Raw genomic sequence first — 27,847 nt, forward strand, 5'->3', positions numbered from 1 at the left:
GAACCAGTACCACAGCCTCTCCCTTCATATTTCTTGCACACACCACCTGCTGGAGACCTGCCAGGCTGTAGGACAGCCCTCCGGTCCCCATACTAAGCACCATGACATCAGCGTGTCCTAGGCCGCAATCGCCAGCCTCTCCGGTATTCTGGGCCCCGGCTGCCTCCAGGCCCCAAGATGCACATATAACACAGCCTCAACTAATAGGTAACTGCTCTCTGCGTGTGATTTCTGTACCCACATATCAGAGAGCAGGAACATAACTGGGGCAGAAGTATTAAAGGGATCGTCTGGAGGTAGAAAAACATGGCTGCTTTCTTCCAAAAACCGCTCCTCACCTGACCATAGTTAGTGTGTGGTATTACAACTAAGCTCCATTCATCCATACACAGCTGAGTTGCAATACCAGCCCAAACCATGGTCATGATGGGGCGCTGTTTTAGGAAGAGAGCAGCCTGGTGTGTCAACCTCCAGACAGTCCCTTTAAGACGTGATATTGTCTTTATCAAAATCCAAATTCTAATGAAAAGCTTCCGGCATAATAAAGCAAATGTATGCAACTGATTTTGCAGCTGTTTGGGCAAGAGAGAAATAAAGTACAAAGACTAAAGTAAGTGATGTTTCAGCATTTATGTCAAATCAATACAGCATAATAACACATCCCCTTTAAGACGTCTGCAATGTCACTCAGCCTGTAGGTGATATTCACAATAATTTGCACTGACTTGAGCTCTTAGATCTGCAAAATCTGACCTGTCAGCGACCTTCAGGCCCCGCTGGCAATGAGCATCTTGTAACAAAAGCTGTGAGACGAACACAAAGGACAGGAAAAACCTGCATGTCTTCGGAGGCAGAAGAATAGTAATACATGCAAACACTGTCAGTCAATACTTCCCCCAGAACAATGGATGTCACCGCTACAAAAGCTTTCCGAGCCTCCGACACAAAGCGCTGATAAAGGGCTGGTAACAAGTGATGCGCAATCATCTCATGCAGTGCTAAATATGTGCCATAATCACAAGAAAAAGAGCCAAGATCAAAAACGCAGACAGTAAGAGAGGCTAAATAGTTAAAGGAAACCTACCATTACGGATCTACCTATTAAGGTAGATCCGGTGGTAGGTGCATCTAACGTATGTAAGGATAGCTTTAAGGCTAATCCTTTACTCCCCTCTATCTTTTCTACTGTTTAATCAGGGTAATATGCCAATTTTCTAAAGAGGCTACTGGGGCGTGGAGTAGCCGGAGCTGAGGCTACACGGCACGGCTACTCCACACCCCAGTAGCCTCTTTGATCCTCCTACCCGGACATCTCCAGCGTGCAGCTCCTGGTAGCTGCATGCACTCGTCCGTGAAGCCGGAGTTCTGCACATGAGCAGTAGCTCCGGCTTTGGAGCCGAGATCACGCAACCGCTGGTCTGTGTTTTGCGCATGCGCAGAACTCCATCTTCGAGGACGAGTGCGTGCAGCTCCTTGTAGCTGCGCACTGAAGATGTCTCAGTAGGAGGATCAAAGAGGCTACTGAAGCAAGGAGTAACCACACCGTGTAGCCTCAGCTCCGGCTACTCCACGCCCAGTAGCCTCTTTAGAAAATTTGCATATTACCCTGCGTGATCTCGGCTCTAAAGCAGGAGCTACTGCGCATGCGCAGAACTCCTTCTCATGTACAGTATTTTTAGGACTATAAGGCACACCAGATTATAAGGCGCACCATCAATAAATACCTGCTAAAACGTCTAGGTTCATATTCAGTTCAAGGCAGCTGTTGTCTGTAAGTACGGTTCATATACAAGGCGGACTGGACTATAAGGTGCACCTTTGATTTCTGAGAAAATCAAAGGATTATTTGTGCGCCTTATAGTCCGAAAAATACGGTATACATTATTACACACATTAAGCACATATATAAAGCACATACACATCACAAAAATACTCACACAAACAGTACAGATGTACAGCATATATACACACATACATTATATATACATCACAGATACACACACACACAGCATTTATACATCACATATATGTTATACATGTTGGGGCACATTCACTTACCTGGTCCTGCGCGATCCCTGCTGTGCATTGTCCGACGATCATGGACTCCGGCGCGATTCACTAAGATCGTGTGCCCGATATCCTGCATGTGTCGCGTCCCCAATCAGGCCCGCCGGAGTTCACCTTCTTCTTCCCGGTGCATGTAAGTGCTTTATCTTGCGTCATATATAAATGTTGAATCCTGCGGTTTGTCCGAATCAGTTGGATCGTCCGATGGGCCACCCCCGATTTCTGTTGCATGAAAGCTGGTGCAGCGATCCCGGAAAAGTCGGAAAACCCGACGAAAATGCGGCCGCGGGACCCTTAGTAAATATGACCCATTATGCTGTACAATGTGCAACATAATATGTAAATAATGGTGCACACACCCCTTTCTTTAATGTCAGGTCGGATAATGAGACCCCCTGATACTGCGGGCCCCATAGCAGCTGCTATGGCTGCTTCCAATGTAGTTACACACCTGTGCAGACACAAGAATGCTGACATACATGTACGCACAAATGCAGGCACATGTACACAGAAATACATGCAGGCGCATGCACACAGAAAGACATGCAGGCACATGCATACAGTCATGCAGGCACATGCACACAGACATACATACAGACACATGCACACATACACACATACAGGCACATGCACACATACAGGCACATGCACACATACACACATACAGGCACATGCACACAGACATACATGCAGGCGCATGCACACAGACATACATGCATACATGCAGGCGCATGCACACAGACATACATGCAGGGCATGCACACAGACATACATGCACAGACATACATATAGAGCTGGCCATGCTGGGCTTGTGCAGCTGAGCTGACATTCTCTTATATGGAACTGAGTTGCAATATTTCTTAAAAGGTAAATAAATTAAAAATAATCTGGAGCAGAAGTCTAAATGTGATTAATCACCTTACAACGCCACCACTGGGTAAAAAGAAGCATTACACTGAATCAAAAGACTCAGTAAAAGCCACATACAATGACCCCGATATGTTATAGATACAAATTCAACAAAACAATATACGGAATATCACAATAACACAGTCATGGGTGACTTTACTGTCATTCAAGTTGGACGTCCATCGCTCAGTAAATGAAGCAATTTCCTAGTGATATTTTATAATCTGCGAGGATATAAAGCCCCTGTGCACATGCTGCACTCTAGTAGGGCGTGTAACAAAAAAAGAATTGCCATTCATTGCAACCACCATAATTCCTATTATCTTGATTTGGGGTCATACAAGCTGATACAATGTGGCATCAACATAAATGCCAATTCCCAGCAGGATGCAGACAAGTCACCATGTAATGAGAGGAACAGGTGGGTCATACAGATAAGCAGCCGCTCACACACCGACCATTCAGTATGAGGACGGCACAGATAAAGCTTATTAACAATGCAGTTTACCAGCGAGGAGCCAGGGACATAGACAGCAACAGGAGGGACCAGTTACCCCTCCCATCCCAATAAAATGTCTCCTTATAGCGAATGTGTCCTCAGATAATGTACTTTGTCTTAAATCAAGTTTTATATCATAAACATATAGAGGTATATATCATATGCGCTAAATGTGCCAGGGTATGATGATGCCCCTGCCCCGGCACTGGACTAATCTGCCACCTTTGTGATACATCAGTAGAGCATTTCTATGTCAGGTCTGACCTGGTGTAGTATTGTGCCATATCCTGTGCTGCGCCTCCCATTACACACCTCCACACCCACCACGTGTACAATCTGCTCAGCTCCTCCTGCTCTATAACATGCTGCCTGCAGATAGGACACTATGTACAATCTGCTCAGCTCCTCCTGCTCTATAACATGCTGCCTGCAGATAGGACACTATGTACAATCTGCTCAGCTCCTCCTGCTCTATAACATGCTGCCTGCAGATAGGACACTATGTACAATCTGCTCAGCTCCTCCTGCTCTATAACACGCTGCCTGCAGATAGGACACTATGTACAATCTGCTCAGCTCCTCCTGCTCTATAACATGCTGCCTGCAGATAGGACACTATGTACAATCTGTTCTGTTCTTTTATGTTTAATTGTATATTTTATGTATATTTTAATTATATGATTTGGATGTATACGATCTACTCATTAAATGTTCTTATATAAATTAATATTCCTGAGGTGGTGCTCACTCTACTTGTTTTTTATACTATTCTGCAACACCCCTGCCAATGTATAGGCAAGGGAGTGCTTGCAAATGAGGCCCTCTATCTGTAGGGTCCCTCTAGAGGAGTCTGATCAACTCACTTTTAGGGTGATGTCACACATGGCGTTTTTGGGCCGTTTTTAGTTAGTGCGTTAGTTAAAAAACGCATTCGTTTTTTGAAAATGCATGTGTTTTTGTCCGGTTTTCCGAATTTGTGCAATTAAAAATGGACAAAAACGCATGCGTTTTCAAAAAACTCATGCATTTAAAAAAAAAAAACGGATGTGTTTTTTACGATCTTAAAATGCACTAACTAAAAACGGCCTAAAAACGCCATGTGTGACATCACCCTTAGGGTGATGCCACACATGGTGTTTTTAACCAGTTTTTGGTCCGTTTTTAAGCAGTCCGTTAAAAAACGCATGCGTTAAAAAACGAATCCGTCTTTTAAAAACGCATCCGTTTTTGACAGGTTTTACCAATTATCTTAACTAAAAATGGTAAAAAACAGATGCGTTTTCAAAAAAATGCACCTGTTTTTAAAAACCGGATGCGTTTTTTAACGGACTGCTTAAAAACGGACCAAAAACGGGTTCAAAACGCCATGTGTGGCATCATTCTTAGGGTAATACCGTCCTGGTAAGGTAATTAACAGTGGTAGACCCTGCCTGTACAGCAAGGGTTAACAGGGTATGTGTTTTGATTTACTTTCATCTAATTGTATTCCAATCTGTAAACTGGAGTGTGATTGGAGAGTAAGTCACCACCTGACCCGGGAATGATAAAATCCCTGGACAGGAAGGGGCAAGTCCTCTTGGAACCCAGCTCTCCTAGAGAGCCGACACTTCTTAGAGCACAGGCTCTTACTACAGGCCTCCTAGGCCTCAGCTCTCAACATAGAGCACAGAGTGTCAGTGACCAGAGAGATAGTGTGACACACCTCTAGTGCCACACACAGAACACCCAGGCCAAAGCTGCAGCTTCCATACCCTGACACAGCTACATCCCTGCCTGCACCTACTACCAGACTGGTGAATCTACTCCTGAGGATCACTCTCCATGACCACTCCAGTAATCCGGAACTCTCCAACAATCTGGCATCTGTAACCAGATTGTTTGGCCCGTTGTCTGCAGTTGTTCAAATAAAGAACCATGAGTTGTTTTGCACGCCATCCATTACCTAGGGACTCATACTATGGACATTAAAGGATTTGCCCCAGGGAGAATCAGCACATCAGCCTCTCCCTCTACATTTACTTGCACACACCACCCGCTGGAGACCAGGCAGGCTGTAGGACAGCCCTCCGGTCCCCAAGAAAAGGCTAGGCCCTGTGGGGGATGTTGCAATTCAAAATCTGCTCAGCTCCTCCTGCTCTATAACGTGCTGCCTGCAAATAGGATACTATGTACAATCTGCTCAGATCCTCCTGCTCTATAACATGCTGCCTGCAGATAGAACACTATGTACAATCTGCTAAGCTCCTCCTGCTTTATAACATGCTGTCTGCACATAGGATACTATGTACAATCTGCTCAGCTCCTCCTGCTCTATAACATGCTGCATGCACATAGGATACTATGTACAATCTGTTCAGCTCCTCCTGCTCTATAACATGATGCCTGCAGATAGGACACTATGTACAATCTGCTCAGCTCCTCCTACTGTATAACATGCTGCCTGCAGATAGGACACTATGTACAATCTGCTCAGCTCCTCCTGCTCTATAACATGCTGCCTGCAGATAGGACACTATGTACAATCTGCTCAGCTCCTCCTGCTGTATAATATGCTGCCTGCAGATAGAACACTGGGGCACATTTACTTACCCGGTCCATTCGCGATCCAGTGGCGCGTTCTCTGCGGTGGATTCGGGTCCGGCCGGGATTCACTAAGGTAGTTCCTCCGACGTCCACCAGGTGGCGCTGCTGCACTGAAGTTCCCCGAAATGCACTCAAGTTCACCGGCCTATTCCTAGTGAAGGTAAGTGCAAGTCCCCTGATTTCCGTCGCGTGCATGCCAGCGCCGATGCGCCACAATCCGATCGTGTGCGCCAAAATCCCGGGGCAATTCAAGGGTAATCGGCGCAAATCCGAAATATTCGGGTAACACGTGGGGAAAACGCGAATCAGGCCCTTAGTAAATGACCCCCACTATGTACAATCTGCTCAGCTCCTTCTGCTCTATAACATGCTACATGCAGGTAGGACACTATGTATAATCTGGTCAGCTCCTTCTGCTCTATGACATTCTGTCTGCAATTAAATACAACAAATAGGCTCTCCACCTATCACAAGAGTAGGGTCTCATTTTTCCATGTAAACGGTAACATAAGGCAAGAATATGCGATGGCACAGCCCGGTGATTCTGTATGGGACTGCCGCAGTGCAACCCATTAATGCTGGAGGTATAGGGGATTCACAATCCTTATCAGTGGATACAAAGTAATAATTATAGAAATACCCCTTTAAGTTGCATTGTAGCAACTTGTTGCAAGGATACAAACTTGTTACTTATACGTGAATGCAACCTACGAGATAAATTACAATTACATGACAATTACCGGATTAGAGAGAAGGTAAATGTGTATGACATGTGATATAAAACATTTGCAGTAGATGAATAAAAGTAATGGGATAGTAAGTCACCGTATAAAGCGACACTCACCTACAGGAAGGCAGCAGAGGCCAGACGCAGCAGGCATAGGTAGTGAGCCTCATCCACACCTCCACAAGTCTCTGATGTGCGCTGCATTAAATTTTCACAGGTAAACATAGCGCTGACCAATGCGAGCTGTCACAGCGGTGTCACTTTAACTCTGATAGTCTTCCCTTACTTACCCTGCCCTAGAAATCTTCCTCCGCCTGCCCCATTGTCTCAGATGGCACCGGCAGCGTCACGCTCATCGCTTATACGAAAGGCCGTTGTTATCTGCTGGAAGTAAGCGCAACCCGAAGGCAATTCCTAGAATAGCTCCCAGATTACGGACAAATCAGCCGCTGCACCTTCCCTCACACGCAGGCGACTTAGACAAACTCAAACTTCCAGAAATAGTTAATCCCTTTCACGGTTCCTTAGAGAAGGTGTAAGTGCAAAGCTCCTGACACCGCGACAAGAGGATTTATGTAGCCGCTGGACATTTAACACTTTCCCTGCTGGTTCTCATATGTCTATGTTCTACTATGGATACAATGGTGCAGCAGCCATAGCAAATCTGGCGCAGTTCATTAATTTGGTGCATTTATGCGACTTTTTCAGGCGCACGGCAAAGTTCGGCACTTAGTGGTTTTGAGCTCCTGCGCCATAGTGAGAGCCTCCTATACAGATGTTTGCTCGGCATCTATCACTAATTTGCGCCTAAAAAGGCGCAAAAAGCAGCTACTCTGAGCAGCTGCACTTCCAAAAAAACTTTCATTACTAAAATCATAGGTTTTCGTTTGCCAAATGAAAAATTCCCTCTATACAACATGGAAAATCCTTCAGAGCAGTTTTAAAATGTAAAATTTCTCCAGTAACGACTTCATCACTTTCTATGGGATCATCTCTGGGAGTGATTATTGTCTTATTGTACAGATCTGAGAATATTATCAGTCTCCATTTCCTGTACATTATAATAAAAAAGGAAAAGACTCATTTGAGCAAGAATTTTTTTTTTATTTTTAACATCTCTGTAACTTTTAGTCCCTGCAGTTACAGCACAATGTGGTCCGGACATTGTACAAGCTGAGACTTTGGGGCAGATTTACTTACCTGGTCCGTTCGCGATCCAGCGGCACGTTCTCTGCGCTGGATTCGGGTTCGGCCGGGATTCACTAAGGTAGTTCCTCCGCCGTCCACCAGGTGGCGCTGCTGCGCTGAAGTTCCCCGGAGTCGCGCTGGAATGCCCTGAAATTCACCGGCCTATACCTGGTGAAGGTAAGTGTAATTTTCGCAACACATTTTTTGTCTTAAATGCGGCGGTTTTTCCGAATCCGTCGGGTTTTCGTTCGGCCACGCCCCCCGATTTCCGTCGCGTGCATGCCAGCGCCGATGCGCCACAATCCGATTGCGTGCGCCAAAATCCCGGGGCAATTCAGGTACAATCGGCGCAAATCGGAAATATTCGGGTAACACGTCGGGAAAACGCGAATCGGGCCCTTAGTAAGTGACCCCCTTTATGTGCAGAGATGACGCCCTGAACGTTCTGTCACATTTGATGAATCTCATTCCATTATTAGTCACAAATGAAATCTACTTTGTGGGGTAAAAATTAGAGACAAATTTGGCGCAAAATAAGGCACTAATGGATTGGACATGCAACAATTCCAAAACGCATTTACTAAGGCAAAACTAGATCCATCATAAATCACAAGCCACAAAAAAGAACAAACCAGGCGCAAAAATAGGCGAACCTGAGACCCCACTATGATCAACGTCCGCCTGTGTGTATGTGTATATGCTATGTGTGCACATGTACCCCCATATATCCTAGCGGGTAGATTTATCAGAAATGTCTGAGGTAAAACTGTTCTAGTTGCCCATGGATACCAATCAGAGCTTAGCTATAATTTTATAAACAGCTGTGGGAAAATGAAAGCTGAGCTCTGATTGGTTGCCTTGAGCAACTAGAACAGTTCTGCTCTCAGACACATCTGATAAATCTCCCCAATTGTTCTAATGTATAAGGAATATTTATCATATTGTCAAAATTGCACACAAGCCTGTGGCCGACGCACTTCCCCCTCGTGAGGGTAGTGCAATGGGGGAAATAGGTGTAATTTCTGTCTGTGACCCAGGAATTGCGCCTATTTCAGGGCCAGATTTCAGGCGTAGAAGCACTAATAAATGTGACCCTAGGGCTACATTCATACTGCCGTTGCCCGCCATACCGTAGCACAGCGAGGAGAGGAGGATGGGGGAAAGCGCAGCTCACCCCCGACCCTCTCTATAGTAATATATGGCGCATGGCGCCGTGTTCCGGAGAAAGATAGGACATATCGGCCGTATATACGTTCTCCATACGGCAGTGTGAACGTAGCCTAAATGTCATACTTTAGTTTTATTCTTCCAATGGACACTGCTGAAAGTCATGATTACAGAAGAAAATGTTGATTATACATTAACCCCTTCGAGACGTTAATGCCACGAGACGTAAATTAGACCGAAATTAGGCAGACTGGGGTCTTGATCACACTCCTGCTACCCTAAAACCCCAAAGTGGCTCAGAACTGCCCACGCGATGGGGAGATTTACATGTCTTTTCTGTCAGAAAACTCTTGGAGAAGGCAGAGTAATTCTCCTCCAGTATGTTTTCTTTTTGACACTCCTGCTCCCAAAATTCCAGGAAAACCCTTTTAAAAGAAATCAAAATCCATTAAGGGACACTTACTTATAGAGGCAGGTACAGTGGTGATCTTCTTCTATTTGTTATCCATGACCTCCTTCCTTCTGAAATCAATTTTAAAAATTATGCTAATGAGCCTTAAAGGCTCTTGGGGGAGTTTTCCGTACCATCTTAGGTTGTTACAATGTCTCCCCTCCCCTCTACTCCCTCAGCACTTTCCCTCCCTCTGCTCCTTGCACAGTGTAACAGCCTATGAATCTACAGCACGGAGAGGCTTTGGTAACACCCCCAGGAGTTCTTCAAGCTCATTAGAGTAATTATAAAAGTTGATTTTAGTAGGAAGGAGGCCACAGATAACAAATACAAGAAGATTACCATGTCTGCCTCTATGAGAAAGTGGCCCTGGTTTGTCATGCTTGATTTTGATGGTAGATTTCCTTTAATTCTCCTTATTTCTTTTACTGTCCTTCCTGACTCAGGCTTTTAAAACGAAGAATATGCTAGAAATGTCCCCCTCTTGATCACGCCCCATAGGTTGTCTTGTAGAAAGCTCCTCTTCTATACATGTTTTGTAAGGCAGTGAAAATTAATCCTTGGTTTGGTGCTGCTGAAATATTAATGTGTTCAATTAGAATAATGGGCGAGCAGGTAATGTGTCGCTCTGTGAGAATGGGCCAAGGTAAGAGCGGAGCCACAATAGAGGAATTAATTAAAGTTTTATAGTAGATTTATAAACGGCGTGAAGGTGCAAAAGACAATTCATAGGAGATCGCATGTTCTTTGTAATCGCTGTATGTTTTAATTGGAAGACGGACAGATGGACGGCAAAACAAGGGTTACCACTGACATAAGGCCAAAAGCTGCAGTATAATTGGGGGCTCCTTAAAAAGGAACATTGTAAGGGGAGGCCTATACAAAAGAGGTCATTACAAAGGGGGGAAAGTAGTGAAGATTGGTGAAAAGGCCATATAAGCGAGAGAGACCATTGGGGGGCAGTGTATAGTGTATGTTGTAGTCATGGGACGGGAGGAATTGTACATTGTGGGGGCGTCAGCATGGGAGGTCTTATAATGGGTGGAGGGTCATAGTAATAAGGGGGTTATACTATTTGTGCTTCTAAGGGGGAATTATACAGAGTGGGATCATTAATGGGGCATTATACAGTGTGGGAACTATTAATGGGGCATTATACAGTGTGGGATCATTAATGGGGTATTATACCATGTGGGGACCATTAATGGGGCATTATACAGTGTGGCATCATTAATGGGGCATTATACAGTGTGGGGACTATTAATGGGGCATTATACAGTGTGGGGACTATTAATGGGGCATTATACAGTGTGGGGACTATTAATGGGATATTATACCATGTGGGGACCATTAATGGGGCATTATACAGTGAGGGGACCATTAATGGGGCATTATACAGTGTGGGGCTATTAATGGGGCATTATACAGTGAGATGACCATTAATGGGGTACTATACAGTGTGGGACCATTAATGGGGCATTATACAGTGAGGCGACCATTAATGGGGCATTATACAGTGTGGGGCTATTAATGGGGCATTATACAGTGAGAGGACCATTAATGGGGTACTATACAGTGTGGGATCATTAATGGGGCATTATACTGTGTGGGGACCATGAATGGGGCATTATATAATGTGGGATCATTAATGGGGCATTATACAATGTGGGTATCATTAATGGGGTATTATAAAGTGTGCGACTATTAATGGGGCATTATACAGTGTGGGGACCATTACTGGGGTATTATACAGTGTGGGGACCATTAATGGTGTATTATACAGTGAGAGGACCATTAATGGGGCATTATACGGTGTGGGGACCATTAATGGGGTATTATACAGTGAGGAGACCATTAATGGCTCATTATACAGTGAGGGGATCATTAATGGGGCATTATACAGTGAGGGGACCATTAATGGGGTATTATACAGTGAGGAGACCATAAATGGGGTATTATATAGTGAGGAGACCATTAATGGGGTATTATACAGTGAGGGGATCATTAATGGGGTATTATACAGTGTAGGATCATTACTAGGTATTATATAGTGTGGGGACCATTAATGGGGTATTATACAGCGAGGGGATCATTAATGGGGTATTATACAGAGTGGGATCATTAATGGGGCATTATACAGTGTGGGAACTATTAATGGGGCATTATACAGTGTGGGGACTATTAATGGGGCATTATACAGTGTGGGGACTATTAATGGGGCATTATACAGTGTGGGGACTATTAAAGGGGCATTATACAGTGTGGGGACTATTAAAGGGGCATTATACAGTGTGGGGACTATTAATGGGGCATTATACAGTGTGGGGACTATTAATGGGGCATTATACAGTGTGGGATCATTAATGGGGCATTATACAGTGTGGGATCATTAATCGGGTATTATACAGTGTGGGATCATTAATGGGGCATTATACAGTGTGGGATCATTAATCGGGTATTATACAGTGTGGGATCATTAATGGGGCATTATACTGTGTGGGGACCATGAATGGGGCATTATACAATGTGGTATCATTAATGGGGCATTATACAATGTGGGTATAATTAATGGGGTATTATAAAGTGTGCGACTATTAATGGGGCATTATACGGTGTGGGGACCATTAATGGGGCATTATACGGTGTGGGGACCATTAATGGGGCATTATACGATGTGGGGACCATTAATGGAGCATTATACAGTGAGGGGATAATTAATGGGGCATTATACAGTGAAGGAACCATTAATGGGGTATTATACAGTGAGGAGACCATTAATGGGTCATTATACAGTGAGGAGACCATTAATGGGGTATTATATAGTGAGGAGACCATTAATGGGGTATTATACAGTGAGGGGACCATTAATGGGTCATTATACAGTGAGGAGACCATTAATGGGGCATTATACAGTGAGGGGATCATTAATGGGGTATTATACAGTGAGGAGACCATTAATGGGGTATTATACAGTGAGGGGACCATTAATGGGGTATTATACAGTGTGTGACCATTAATGGGACATTATACAGTGTGGGACCATTACTCGGGTACTCTACCATTAATGGGGCATTATACAATGTGGGGAACATTGAGGGGTCTGCGACAATAAGAAACTGCAAAAGTCCCAAAAATTGATAACCTACCCCTAGTGTTGTCCAATTGTGGGTAAATCTAGTCCTGCCTATAGATCTTTATGTTTTTGTCATCTATTATTCATGGACTTAGTTGTGTTCTCACACCCGGAGTGCTATCCATAGCTGTTATTAATACTATTCTCAGCACTTTATGGATGGTTGTGTTCTGCACCAGATCATGTAGCGTTTTCCTCTCCAGGACACTATTGTCTCTTTGCCTATAATATGATTGCATTAACCATTGAATCCTAAAGAAAGTGTATGATGAATTATAGTGGAACAGAAATAATAATAATCTTTATTTATATAGCGCCATAATTTTCTGTAGCACTTTACAAATCATAGGGGACATATAATATTACAAACAGTCATATGGAACAATGTAGGGGATCAGCAATCTGTTTCAGGTCATATGTACATTATTACAGTCATGGCATACAACATGTAATTATACATGTTACATACTACATAATTCAGTATCCATCATGGCTTCTGGCGGCTTTGCCCTCCTCCTTTGTGCTGTAACATGGATCTTTCCCTCCGCTGACCCACGTTCCCTGCATTATATATAATCCTATATTATGTGTATATATTATATTATGTCATTTTGTAAACTTTTCAATTTCTAAAAGGAAAGAGAGCAATCATTACCATATTAAAAATACATGAAAGATGGAAGTGGATGGTGGGAGGCTCAATGTAGTGGTAACATAGAGCTGGAGCAACATAGGAGCCTAGAAGCCTTTAGTATTAAAGGTTGGGGCCACTCCTTAACCGAGTGAAATGAGGATATGCAGCAGGACTTGAGTCCCAACTCACAAAATGTTTTACTTGGGTCCCCCAAACTCTGCACTTCTGCTCACCCTAAAAAGCGGCTTCAGAAAAAAGGGTATTATACAGCATGAGGGGCACAGGAATGGGGAATTATACAATGTGGGGGCCAATATAACGTGCGGCCTGCAAACGACACATAGGGGGTCATTTACTAAGGGCCCAATTCATGTTTTCCCGATGTGTTACCCGAATATTTCCGATTTGCGCCGATTTCCCCTGAATTGCCCCGGGATTTTGGCGCACGCGATCGGATTGTGGTGCATCGGCGCTGGCATGCACGCGACGGAAATCAGGGGGGCGTGGCCGAACGAAAACCCGACGGATTCGGAAAAACCGCCGCATTTAAAAAAATATGTGTTGCGAAAATTGCACTTACCTTCACTCAGCCCGGCTCGGTGTATTCCAGTGCGCTTCGATGCTCTTCAGCGCAGCAGCGCCACCTGGTGGAGGGCGTAGGAACTACCTTAATGAATCCCGGCCGGACCAGAATCCAGCGCAGAGAACGCGCCGCTGGATCACGAATGGGCCGGGTAAGTAAATCTGCACCATTATGTACAATCTACTCAGAACCTCCTGCTCTATAACATGCTGCCTGCAGATAGGACACTATTTACAACCTGCTCAGCTCCTCCTGCTCTATAACATGCTGCCTGCAGATAGGTCTCTATGTACAATCTACTCAGCACCTTCTGCTCTATAACATGCTGCTTGCAGATAGGACTCTATGTACAATCTACTCAGCACCTCCTGCTCTATAACATGCTGCCTGCAGAAAGGACTCTATGTACAATCTACTCAGCAGCTCCTTCTCTATAACATACTGCCTGCAGACAGGACACTATGTACAATCTGCTCAGCTCCTCCTGCTCTATAACATGCTGCCTGCAGATAGGTCTTTATGTACAATCTACTTAGCACCTTCTGCTCTATAACATGCTGCTTGCAGATAGGACTCTATGTACAATCTACTCAGCACCTCCTGCTCTATAACATGCTGCCTGCAGAAAGGACTCTATGTACAATCTACTCAGCAGCTCCTTCTCTATAACATGCTGCCTGCAGATAGGACACTATGTACAATCTGCTCAGCTCCTCCTGCTCTATAACATGCTGCCTGCAGATAGGATTCTATGTACAATCTACTCAGCACCTCTTGCTCTATAACATGCTGCCTGCATATAAGACATGATGTACAATCTACTCAGCACCTCCTGCTCTACAACATGTTGCCTGCAGATAGGACTCTATGTACAATCTACTCAGTACCTCCTGCTCTATAACATGCTGCCTGCAGATAGGACACTATGTACAATCTTGCTCAGCTCCTCCTGCTCTATAACATGCTGCCTGCAGATAGGACATTATGTACAATCCGCTCAGCTCCTCCTGCTCTATAACATGCTGCCTGCAGATAGGACACTATGTACAATCTTGCTCAGCTCCTCCTGCTCTATAACATGCTGCCTGCAGATAGGACATTATGTACAATCCGCTCAGCTCCTCCTGCTCTATTACATGCTGTCTACAGATAGGACACTATGTACAATCTGCTCAGCTCATCCTGCTCTATAACAGACTACATGCAGATTACACTGCATTTTAACGGTGACGGCTTCCCTGTAACATTAGTAAATCTGTTTCAATGTTTTTCTTTAAGAACGAACATCATGAACAAAATATAACTTTGAAAAGATCAAGAAAATCAGACGGATCTTAGGTATTTGAATAAATCGCCTTATTATAATTTGGAGAATAAGTTTACGTCACATCATTTATACACAGGCGATAATGGAGGTTTGTGAAGAGTGAAGTAATGATTGATATTAAAGCTGCTGGAAACCATAATGTAAAGAGCCATCAAGTTCTTACCTATGAATTTATGATTCCCACAATGGTTTATACAATGGCGACAGTGACAAATAGCAGGCGGCGCCCAAATGTGCCAACTCAATGACTATAGAAATAATGGCTGGAGCCGACACGGAGCAGCGACTGGGGACCTGGGGATAAACATGATTTATACTATCAGATGTGGGCGCAGAGATTTTGGAGGTTTTTTTTGTGGCTGCAATGGGCCCCTGCAGGTCCCCGGTGTCTTGGTAGCTGGTCCTACTCCTATAAGGATGTGTGAACCAACAAAATTACATAAAGATGCAGAGCCAAACCTACACCATAGGGGGCGCTCAGCTGTACACTTGTGACTGTACATAGAGGCACATTTATCTTAGTTGTATCCATGTTTTAGTGACTTTTTGGGCGCTTTGGGTTATTTGCATAATATTTGGACTTGGTTTGCACCTAATTTGTCATTTGAGGTCCTGACCATACGTAGGAAAGGCAATGGAATGAGTTACATAAAAAAAATTTCTTTGGGGGAAAGATCACCAGTAGTATGGACTTGCCAAATGCTGTCATCACACACATCACACTGGCCTGTATCCTTGCACAGAAGACACGGCTTTCGGGAGAAGAAGAAGAGACACGGAGGAGTTGGCAGCGGGTGGGAATCGCTGGGGATGGAACCTGGAGGTTAAGTATTAGTTTTATTATTTTCTCACTTGCCACATGGGCAGGGGGTCTGCCTGTAAACCAGTCTGGCTCTATATACTGTCTATCTGGAATTATATACTATATACAGTATGGGGGGATCTGAAATTATACAGTTTACTATCTATAGGTGGTGATCTGGCCATCTATTCTATCTATGGGGGGACTGGCTGTATATAGTATCTATGGGGGTATCTAGCAGTATATACTATCTATAGGTGGTAGTCTGGCAGTATATACTCTCTATGGGGGGATCCTGGTTGCATACACTATATATGTGGTTTGTGGCACTATATAATATCTATGAGACTATTGGCTGTATATGTTATCTATTGGGTGTTGGTCTAGCAGTATATACTTTCTACTAGGGGTGTCTGGTTGTATATACTATCTATGTGGTCTGGTATTGTGGGTGCTGTACGTACTATAATTTATAAAGAGGATCTTTTATGTGTTGAACAATGGGGCACATTTACTTACCCGGTCCAGTCGCGATCCAGCGGCGGGTTCTCCGACGCTGATTCGGGTTCTGCCGGGATTCACTAAGGTCCGTGCGCCAATATTCACCAGGTGTCGCTGCTGCGCCGAGGTCCGCCGAAGTTCACCTGCTTTTTTCTGGTGTATGTGAGTGCTTGATCTTGCGACACAAATGGCTTTTTAAATTCTGCGGTTTTTCCGAATCCTTCGGGTTGTCCGGTGGCCACGCCCCCCGATTTCTGTCGCGCGAAAGTCGGCGCGATTGCGCCAAAAATCGATCGCGTGCGCCACAATTCCGTGAAATACAGCGCAAAGAGGAAATATTCGGGAAAAACCCGACGGATTCCACGGCTGCGGACCCTTAGTAAATGTGCCCCAATGTGTTTAGTCATGTTTTGAGGATAATATATATTTAGGAACACTATCCACTATACTGTAAGTGACTATGTTTTTTTTAGGGGCCCAGTGTGGAGATTTGCTGCACGGAGCTGAAGGCATCTGGCAGAGAACAGTGATAAACTATGACCGGGAGAATTCATAATGAAGTCCTGTTTCTGATGGGGCAGATGCCACTAATGTCTGTGTCACTGACTCACCTACTACTGTGTGAGGCAGCACCTTGCATGTATAGTGTCAGTAAGAGAGTGACACTGTGGGGGTCATTTACTAAGGGCCCGATTCGCGTTTTCCCAATGTGTTACCCGAATATTTCCGATTTGCGCCGATTTTCCCTGATTTGCCCCGGGATTTTGGCGCACGCGACGGAAATCGGGGGGCGTGGCCGAACGAAAACCCGACGGATTCGGAAAAACCGCCGCATTTAAAACAATAAAAGTGTCGCTTGGTACACGCTTACCTTCACTTGGTCCGGCCCGGTGAACTCCAGTGCGTTCAGATGCTTTTCAGCGCAGCAGCGCCACCTGGTGGATGGCGGAGGAACTACCTTGATGAATCCCGGCCGGACCCGAATCCAGCGCAGAGAACGCGCCGCTGGATCGCGTATGGACCGGGTAAGTAAATCTGCCCCTGTGTCTCATTTGTCTCTTTCTATCTATCTATCTATCTATCTATCTCATATCTATCTATCTATCTATCTATCTATCTATCTATCTCCTATCAATCTATCTATCTTTCAGCTTAACGACCAGTAAATATTATTCCTCTTTCATCCTATATGTAACGCACCATCTTATATGTACTGTATCTAGATATAGTATGTGACACTCAATAATCTCCCTGCTGTGTAACAATCTGTGAGTAATAAGCTCTTTCTCTTCTCAGTGCAGATGACGCTCCTGGTTCCCGGCGTTCTCATACACATTACTATCACATACACAGACATGTAGTCTTATTCCAAGTGCTGCTCACACAGAGTCTGTTTAATTTGCCGCTCCAGTGGTTTACGAATGGCAACACTGGTGGCAATGTGACAAATTGATCATCAGATGGAGGGATGAAAGCCTCTTAATGTCCAGGAGGTAGATGTAGAGGAGATTTTATAGAATGAGCCCCCTGTTCGGGGAAAGTGCAGTGTATGGCAGTTCATAAGAGCGGCTGTCTCCCATCCATCCAGCTAATAATATACAATGGCCCCAGTAACCTGCTATTCACACAAGGATTTTCTGCTCCATCCAACAGATACAACCTGTATTCATAGAAATAAAACTGGAATAAGTATGTATTAGTCTTCAGACCCGTGTGCCTCTGCTTTAGGGTCATCATTTTCAAACCAAACAGAAAAGTATAATCTGTAAGACATCTGTGTCCTCTGAGATGAGCAAATCTACTTGTCATTGTGTAGGTTCGTAACAAATCTACGGATTTTCCAACAACGGATCAACGGTATGTCTCACATTATCCTATGATTGGAATCAGGGCTGGTGCCAGCGCTGGGTGCACCTGGGCATGTGCAGGGCCCCAGAGCTGCTGGTGAGGCCCACAGGAATCCATGGGGGTGAGGGGGGCTGTATCTAATGAATCCATAGGGATTGAGGGGGGGCTATATATAAAATCACAATGAGGGGGATGATAAACTAAGGAATATTTTAAGAAACAGGAGACTTTTTTAGTTTCTGAATTTTTAATGCTGTCACATGAGTTCACTGCAAAGGGGCCCACTGAGGCTCTGCCACCCAGGGGCCCACTGAAACCTGGAGCTGACCCTAATTGGAAAATATCCCTTTAGTCCTCAGATTGTTATTTTTAATGAAAAAGGTCTCATCTCGTTTTATTCTTCTGCTAAGAATTTTTTTCAGTAAGGTTAGCATTACAGTAAGGGGCCTAACTCTTACACTGACACTAAAACGTAAGAAATAATTTGCAGAAATAGAACGAAACAAGATTATAAAAATCTGTGTGGATTCGAGGAGGGTTGTATACCGATTTCCAAAACAACCGAAGCAACATTGGTTTGGACCGACCCAATTGAGACCCCAACTTAGTCATTTAAAAAATTGGCAAAGCTTCAGGGAATCAAATCTTTGATGATTCGCTCATCTCTAATTACAGGCAGTCCCCGGGTTACGTACAAGATAGGGTCCGGAGGTTTGTTCTTAAGTTGAATTTGTATGTAAGTCGAAACTGTATATTTTATAATTGTAGATCCAGACAAAAAAAAATTTGGCCCCAGTGACAATTGGAATTTAAATATTTTTTTGCTGTAATGGGACCAAGGATTATGAATAAAGCTTCATTACAGACACCTTACAGCTGGTCATTGCAGCCAGGACTATAGTAACATCCAGAGACTTCACCAGAGGTCAGAGGGGTCTGTCTGTAACTATGGGTTCTCTGTAAGTCGGGTGTCCTTAAGTAGGGGACCGCCTTTATAGTCTTAAAGGGAACCTGTCTCCGGGTTTTACACCATTAAACTACCAGCACTTTCAGGTAAGGGAAGAAATGTCCTAGAATTCTCTCTTATATGTGAAATCTTATTTGTTTACCAATTAAAAATCTCCTCCAAAGTCATGTAAATATGACTCTTCTCACCTCATTTTACATGTTTAGTGGTTGCATGGAGTCCCTTCAGAAGCCCCTATCTTCTGTTCTGTAGCACCTAAAAACAAGCTGTTTGTGTTAAGATAACATAAATCTCAAATTTCAGGTCAGAATCATGGTTCTGTGAAATACAGGCATTTATAGAAATGGGCAGGAACTGGATCTTTATTTGCAGCTTCCATTTCCATCCATGCATTTAACTGTCTGTATCTCTGGTTCTGTAGCTCACAAAGCCATAAGCCTGATGTGCTTTGAAAGATGAAATTCTCATCTTTAATATGACATGAATTCTTGTTATCTAGGTTGTTTCTAGGTGCTACTACTAAACTTGACTCATCTCATGTGAAAATGTGTGGAGAAGAGTCATATTTGCCTGACTTTAGAGGAGAGCTTAGTGGTGTAAAACTGGGTGACAGGTTCTCTTTATGTGCCATTGTGCAGTATAATGGGATTTGCAAACATTTTTTTTGTGCCTAAAAAGCCTATTTGGATGATATTACATGCCCCCTTTTTGTGACATGCCAACGCATGGGTATTTTTCCATCTTCAGAGGATATTTCATATGTATACAATCCCCTTTTTGGTACCAGAACTTTATCGCAAGAACTGAAGATCAGAGAACCCCCTGACCTCTATCTCGCTGCCACTGGCTGTGATGGTGCGTAGCTCTCCATTCAAGTTAATGGAAGTGACAGAAATAGATTTTCGGGTAGAGTTGACAAGTATAGATAGTAAATGGGGCACATTTACTTACCTGGTCCAGTCGCGATCCTGCGTTGTCCGACGCTGATTCGGGTTCTGCCGGCATTCACTAAGATCTGTGCACCCGATATCCAGCAGGTGTCGCTGCTGCGCCGAGGTCCGCCGGAGTTCACCTTCTTCTTCCCGGTGCATGTGAGTGCTGATCTTGAGACACAAATTCTATTTTAAATTCCACGGTTTTTCAGAATCCGTCGGGTTGTCCGACGGCACGCCCCCTCATTTCTGTCGCATGAAAGCCGGCACCAATGCGCCAAAATCCGATCGCGTGCGCCAAAATCCCGGGTCAATTCGGCGGAAATCGTCGGGAAACCCGATGAAAGTGCGGCGTTCGGACCCTTAGTAAATGAGCCCCAATAAGTATACACAGTATAGTATATATAGTTTAGAGTTGGCCCCACATTCATCTTTTCCCTATGCCCAAATGTAACTCTCACCTGCTGACAGCTTTATTGCCAGGGTCTTAAAAATTAGAGATACAAGCCCATGGATGTGTTATTCTGCCTCACCCCCCAACAAAATCTATATGTATTTTGGAAACGGTATATCAATACTTCCTTAGATACGGCATCTCAGCTCTATGTAAGGTGCATACGTATACATTTGCATCTCAGATACATATTGTCGCTCTGTATTCTACAGATACCAGTTGTACAATGTGAGAAGTGATTATGCTCCAGTTATATTCAAAGACATCCTCTCTGAATTTAGGGAAAACAGAGTAAAAGGAGAAGACGTTAAACCTTGCAGCTGCACATTTCTCTATAGCCCCAGTTATTTGACTATACACTTATAGTGACCTACTGTTTTTTCTGAAATCAGAAGGTTAATTATTTCCAAAGTTAGCAGAATGTTTGGCAGCGTGCTGTCATAAATCTCAGTGAGCAGAATAATGTGAAATGATTTATGGTACTTAAATTGTGGAGAGCAAAGATATTCCAGTTATGCCTCTGTGTTCATATGTAGACAACACATTTAAGCCCAAGGCCCCATTAAAGACTCACACATATACCAATGGGATATGATGGGGCACATTTACTTACCCGGTCCATTCGCGTTCCAGCGGCGGCTTCTCGGACGAGCGTTCGGGTCTTCCGGCGATTCATGAAGGTCCTGCGCCCCACCAGGTGTCGCTGCTGCGCCGAGGTCCACCGAGTTGCGTCGGAGTTCACTGATCTCTTCCTGGTGCATGTGAGTATGGCCCGTGCGACCAATTTTTTGTTTGAAATGCGGCGGTTTTTCCGAATCCGTCGGGTTTTCGTTCGGTCACGCCCCCCGATTGCCGTCGCGTGCATGCCAGCGCCGATGCGCCACAATACAATCACGTGCGCCAAAAACCCGGGGCAATTCATGGACAACGCGTCGGGAAAACGCGAATCGGGCCCTTAGTAAATGACCCCCAATGATTAAAGGCAAACGGAAAGTCGCACCACTCTGATGAGACATAAGGAGATAAAATATGAAATATTACATTTTAAATGAGCCGAGGGATCAAACTTGTAGAAAATATAATATAAATTCATGGTGGATCAATCAGAACTGTGACATAAAATATTACCAGCCTTTTGAAAGGCTGCAGCATAATAAAGACATTGGACAATTGGCAAAATTCCAGTGTTTATGCAATTTTTTTCACTATATATGTAGATATTGTACAGCAACATAGATGGGTGAATGTGTTATCATACGCCACAAGTGAACTCTCCCATGTACATAAACTTTCAAGTCCAAAATTTCTGGGGGTTATGTAATTTGGAAACAGGATATTTATGGACTAGAGATGATAATTTTACAGCTAAGTCTCTAACCGTAACCAGGGACTTCCTCCACACCAGCGATTCTTAGCCTGTGGGTCATGACCCCTTTGGGGTTCGAGTGACTGTTTTCACAGGGGTAGCACAAGACCATTGAAAATATGTTATCTGATGGTCTTAGGGAACGAGACACCGCTCACCTCCCTGTAATTGAAAAATCTAATGTGAATGCATCTTTAAGAGGCACGTACATGCACATAGTTACACCTAAGTGTGCCATCTCCAAAAGCCTGCAGCACAATGTTGTGCCATGCTGCCATCATCCTTACGCAGGGGAGCAGAGAGCCATAGAAGATCAGAGAGGCTATAGGAGTGTGGGCAGGTAAGTGTTTTTGACTGCTGGCTACTCTGTGGAGTATCTCTCTGTCTGCTGGCTACTCTTTGGGACATTACTGCGACATATGACTACGCTTTGGGTAATTCTTGTGCCTACTAATTCTGTGGGGCATCCCTGTGACTGCTGGCTACTCTATGGGGCATCCCTGCAACTGCTGGCTACTCTGTGGGACATCCCTGTGACCCCTGGCTACTCTGTGGGTAATCCTTGTGATTACTGGCTACTCTTTCAGGCATCCCTGTAATTGCTGGCTACTCTCTTGGGCCTTATTGTAACTGCTGGATACCCTGCGGGGCATCCCTGTGACTCCTGGCTACTCTGGGGGCATCCATGTTACTGCTGGCTACTCTGGGGGGCATCCCTGTGACTGCTGGCTACTTTGTATGGCATACCTGTGACTCCTGGATACTCTGGGGACAATACTCTGACTGCTGACTACTCTGAGGGGCATCCTTGTGACTACTGGCTACAATATGGGGCATCCTTGTGACTGCTGGTTACTCATGGGACAATACTGTGACTGCTGGCTACTCTTGGGGCATCACTGTGACTGCTGGCTACTCTGGGGGGCATCCCTGTGACTACTGGCTACAATGTGGGGCATCCCTGTGACTGCTGGTTACTCATGGGACAATACTGTGACTGCTGGCTACTCTAGCGGCATCCCTGTGACTGCTGGCTACTTTAGGGGCATCACTGTGACTGCTTGCTACTCTGGGGGCATCCATGTGACTGCTGACTACCTTGTGGTGCATCCCTGTGACTACTGGCTAATCTAGGGGCATCACTGTGACTGCTGGCTACTCTGTGGGGCATCACTGTGACTGCTGGCTACTCTAGGGGCATCCCTGTACCTGCTGGCTACTCTTGGGGCATCACTGTGACTGCTGAATACTCTGTGGGGCATCCCTGTGCCTGCTGGCTACTCTAGGGGCATCCCTGTGATTGCTGGCTACTCTTGGGGCATCACTGTGACTGCTGACTACTCTTGGGGCATCCCTGTGACTGCTGGCTACTCTGGGAGCATCCATATGACTGCTGGCTACTCTATGGTGCATCCCTGTGACTACTGGCTACTTTAGGGGCATCCATGTGACCGCTGGCTACTCTTTGGGGCATCTCTGTGACTTCTGGCTACTCTAGGGGCATCCCTGTGACTGCTGGCTACTCTTGGGCCATGTCCAATGGTTCCTGTGTTGCCTGCACAGTAGCTCCTGGAAACTGTGCGTCACTGCGCAGGTGCAGAGCTCCCCTGAAGCCGGCACACAATAGGAGTCACTGCACAAACGCAGGCCCATGCCACTGGTTGCCTCCTATATCACATACGTGCAAGGGGTTGTCTCTGCAGAGCTCCAGGGGCTAAGGCTATTACATGTGCCACAGAGCTCTGCAGAGACGCCCCATAGTCGCTCCCATTGTGTCGCCGGCTTCAGGGGAGCTCTGCATGTGCGGAGGCTATGGAGATGTTCCAGTAGCGTTTCCAGGCTTATTAGCATATAATAAAAGATGGTTTTACAGTTGAAAATGTTGCCAGTCTCCGTTCACACGATGCTGCTTGGTGCAAAAATTACATCCACATCTTTGTAAGATGTGACATCTAAGTGCATCTCTATGAGTTTTTTTCTGTATTTTCACAGTTATATAAGATGGATGTTATATCTTGCACCCTAAGAGCTGGATTACTGACAAGCAAAGAGTGCGTGGGCTCAGACAATGGCCGATCCCCCCCTTCCTCAGGCCTAGTCTCCTTTGTCCAAGCGAATAATAATAATAACAGAAGAGTCTATTTTGTAGGAAGCGTCATAAATAGATGACTGGCAGGTAATTATGGCAGAGTATGTTCTCTTAATGTGTCTATCAGGAGCCGCCATCCGTGGCACCATAGCATTAGTCAAGCAGAACACGAGCAGCTGCAACCACACAGCAGATCGGAGAAGACAAAGGGCCGGACCCGAAAAATACAGGGAGGTTAAGTGGAGGATTTGCAGACGCTCTCCTTCATTTCCATCCACAAAAGAGCAATCACTGATCATTATTGTTTCACTTAATGCAGTCAAAAGGCGGCACAAATATAGATGGAAATGTGGAAGCGGGAATATTTTTTAGTACCGTGGAATTTCTTTTTGTGTTATTATTATATCTTTTTTTACAGATACATTATTAATATTCGTATTCATATAAAGGAAATAAAACTGCCATAAAATGTCATGTCAATATTGAATAATCCGCACGTCGCGCTAATATTGTTATACACTACTAGTCCCATGCTGCCACCATGTGGACAAGTACAGCAAGTACTAAAAATCCAAAAGCGAAAATCTGTGTTTTTTTTACAGATACTTACAGTATTACAGAGTTACATTACATTCCAAAGTGTTATTTTTTAACATCTATGTATTATTACCGGGTTTCTACTACCAAATAAAAAAAAATAGTTATGATTGACTCCAGGAGATCTGGTTAGTGATGTATCTTGGTCAGGGCCAGATTATAGGGGGGGGGGGAGGGGGCGCCCAGGGGGCACCACGGGGCCCCCAACATTTTGTGCTTAAAGGGGCCCCCACTAAATGTGGGTGATTCGCCCACAGTGTATTTGGGTCCGGGCTCCCCGGGCCGTACCTAGCACATATGCCGCATGCCCCGACTTCAGCCTATGGCAGAGCAAGGAAACAATAAGTTCCCTGCTCTGCCATAGAAGACGGGAGGTATACCAAGATGGCTGGGCGCCGCCATCTTAGTACACCTCCGAGGGACACCACGAGGGAAGATTAGGTCGGTGCGCCTCGGGAAAACGGAAGAAGGTGAGTACAATTTTATTATTTTACCTAGGACTGTATATAGTTATTATGGGTGGATGTGAATATAGTTATTATAAGGGGGGCTGTATATAGTTATTATGGGTGGGGGTGTATATAGTTATTATAGGGGGGCTGTATATAGTTATTATAGGTGGGGGTGTATATAGTTATTATAGGGGGGATGTATATAGTTAGCTATTATAGGGAAGCTGTAAGTTATTGCTGGGGGAGGTATATAGTTATTACTGGGGGCTGTATATAATTATTACTGGGGGCTGTATATAGCAATTACTAGGAGCTGTATATAGTGATTGCTTGGAGAGCTGTATATAGTGATTGCTGGGGGAGCTGTATATAGTGATTACTGGGGGAGCTGTATATAGTGATTACTGGGAGGGCTGTATATATTGATTGTGGGGGAGATGTATATAGTTATAACTGAGCTGTATATAATGATTACTGGAGGTTATATATAGTGATTATGTAATGTCCGTGCCGAAACGTCGCACTATCCGCAGTTGGCAGAATAGATGGTGTTGATTTGTGTGTGAACTGGGGCTTGGATTTACTGAGCCACACCCTGCGCCTTGCATTTCAGCCCTGCCCTGCAAGGGTTACTAGACTGATTGACAGTTCCTCCAGTGTGCTGCTGGAGGCGTGCCTGGGAACTGCATAAATACCTGCCTACTCCCATCATACCTTGCTGGTCAAACTGCTATCTTGTTGTGTTTCTAGCTCCTCTTGCATTCTCTAGTTTCTGGTTGCTGATCTATTGCCTGTGTCTCGACTTCGCTATTTGGATTGTGTTTTGGTTATTGATATTCCCCGCTGTTGCCGACCCGGATTGTTTACCTCGCCTTATTGTGTTTGTTCGTCTGTATTGTTACGTGTTCACACCTTAACCAGGGAGGGAATGTCGCCCAGTTATTGGCCTCTATTTAGGGGGGACCCAATAAGTAGGTAGGGACAGATTGGGGGTCTCAGTGCCAGGGCTCACTGTCCTTGTTTGTGTCCTGCCATTAAAGATTACTGGGGGCTGTATATATTGATTACTTGGGGTTGTATATAGTGAATACTTGGAGCTGTATATAGTGAATACTTGGCGAGGCTGTAAATAGTTATTGCTGGGGAGCAGTATATAGCGATTGCTGCACTCTGTCTGGACTTCATTCAATGGGGGCCCCTACCAGGTTTTGCACCCAGGGGCCCCCACCAACCTTAATCCGGCCCTGATCTTGATGAAGGGCCATTAATTACAGTGAAGGGGGTTTTCTGAGGCAGGCAGAGCTGAATTCTTCCACTTGTGACTTTATACAACCAATTTACATCTGACTTCAAAGTTGATTTTCTGGGCCATGAAAGAGCCATAATCTAGAAGGTGTTCAGCTGCTTGACGACATCCTGGCAGTAGGTTATAAGGCCAATTTATGATGACAAGTGCCCTTTAAAGATTTTATGTATTGTTATATTTCTTTTATATAACATTAGCAAAATAATTTAAAGCAGCTGGCCTGGGGGCTGTGGTAAAAAACAAAATGTGTACTTACTTCTCCCTTGTCCTGTTGTGCCGCTTGCTCCGGCAACATCAACCTGCTTGGCAAGCCCACCCGTCCACTGCCACCGCACCAGGTATGCATTGAAACTAAAGTTGTATCAGGCAGAAGGGTGGATGTGCCAGGTGGGCAGAGCATACCTGCCTCAGTAAACATACAGGGGCACAGCATCGACAAACATTGGCACAGGACAACGGAAGCAGCGGAGGAGGTAAGTATAATTTTTTTTTTCCACAGCCCTCCAGGCCATTTTTTTAACACCTGGACAACCCCTTTAAGTTGCTGGGGGGTCTGTAAATGCCAGCAATTCCCCAAGTGAGTAACACAGTAATGTGCTCAGTTAGTCCACCAATCACTTCTATAGAGCCTTGGGAAAGAGCCGTCCTGAAAGCCCCATAGTAGTGAGTGGAGCTTTGCTCTAACCACATGGGAACATGCAGGTCTCTGTTCTCCAGGTCACTGGGAGTTTAAAGTTAGCAAAAGTTGCATACAGTATCGGATACCGGCAGCTAAATTTTTCATATTAGGGACAGCTTAGTCTAAAATCTCCTTTTGTTTGTGCCAGAATATTGCACCGCAAATTAGGTGAATTTTTGACTCCTGGCAACACAATTTAGATCCAGATGTGTAACTACAGTGGTAGATAATAATAATTCCTATAGCGCACACAGATTACGCAGCGCTGCACAGAGCTTGCCAAATCAGTCCCTGTCCCCATGGAGCTCACAATCTAATCAACCTACCAGTACATTTTTTGGAGTGTGGGAGCAAACCGGAGGACCCGGAGGAAACCCACGCACACATGGAGAGAACATACAAACTCTTTGCAGATGTTGACCCTGGGACTTGAACCCAGGTTCCCAGTGCTAGAAAGGGTGCAATGTTAACCACTGAGCCACCATGGTATCAGCCATTGCAGCTGCTATGGGGCCCGCAGTGTCAGGGGGCCCTGGCATTCCAACCTGACACACTAAAAAGTGGAGGATGTGCACCATTATATAAA

At 44.8% G+C, this 27,847-nt stretch overlaps 1 protein-coding gene across 3 annotated transcripts in view; it reads right to left on the bottom strand.

Moving 5' to 3' along the window:
• MYO3A (myosin IIIA) overlaps positions 1-27,847 on the bottom strand; it is a 121,482-nt gene that overhangs the window by 84,240 nt on the left and 9,395 nt on the right. The window contains exons 1-2 of one of the 3 annotated variants that reach the window (XM_072154121.1): positions 7,076-7,264; positions 6,903-6,983 (exon numbers count right to left, since the gene is read on the bottom strand). The exons of the other annotated variants lie outside the window; for them this stretch is intronic. The gene's annotated coding sequence lies outside the window, so the exon portion shown is untranslated. Of the gene's footprint in view, positions 1-6,902; positions 6,984-7,075; positions 7,265-27,847 lie in introns of those variants that run through there. 3 annotated transcript variants of the gene reach the window in all.

This window comes from Engystomops pustulosus, chromosome 5, assembly GCF_040894005.1.
Source record: "Engystomops pustulosus chromosome 5, aEngPut4.maternal, whole genome shotgun sequence".
NCBI lineage: Eukaryota > Metazoa > Chordata > Amphibia > Anura > Leptodactylidae > Engystomops > Engystomops pustulosus.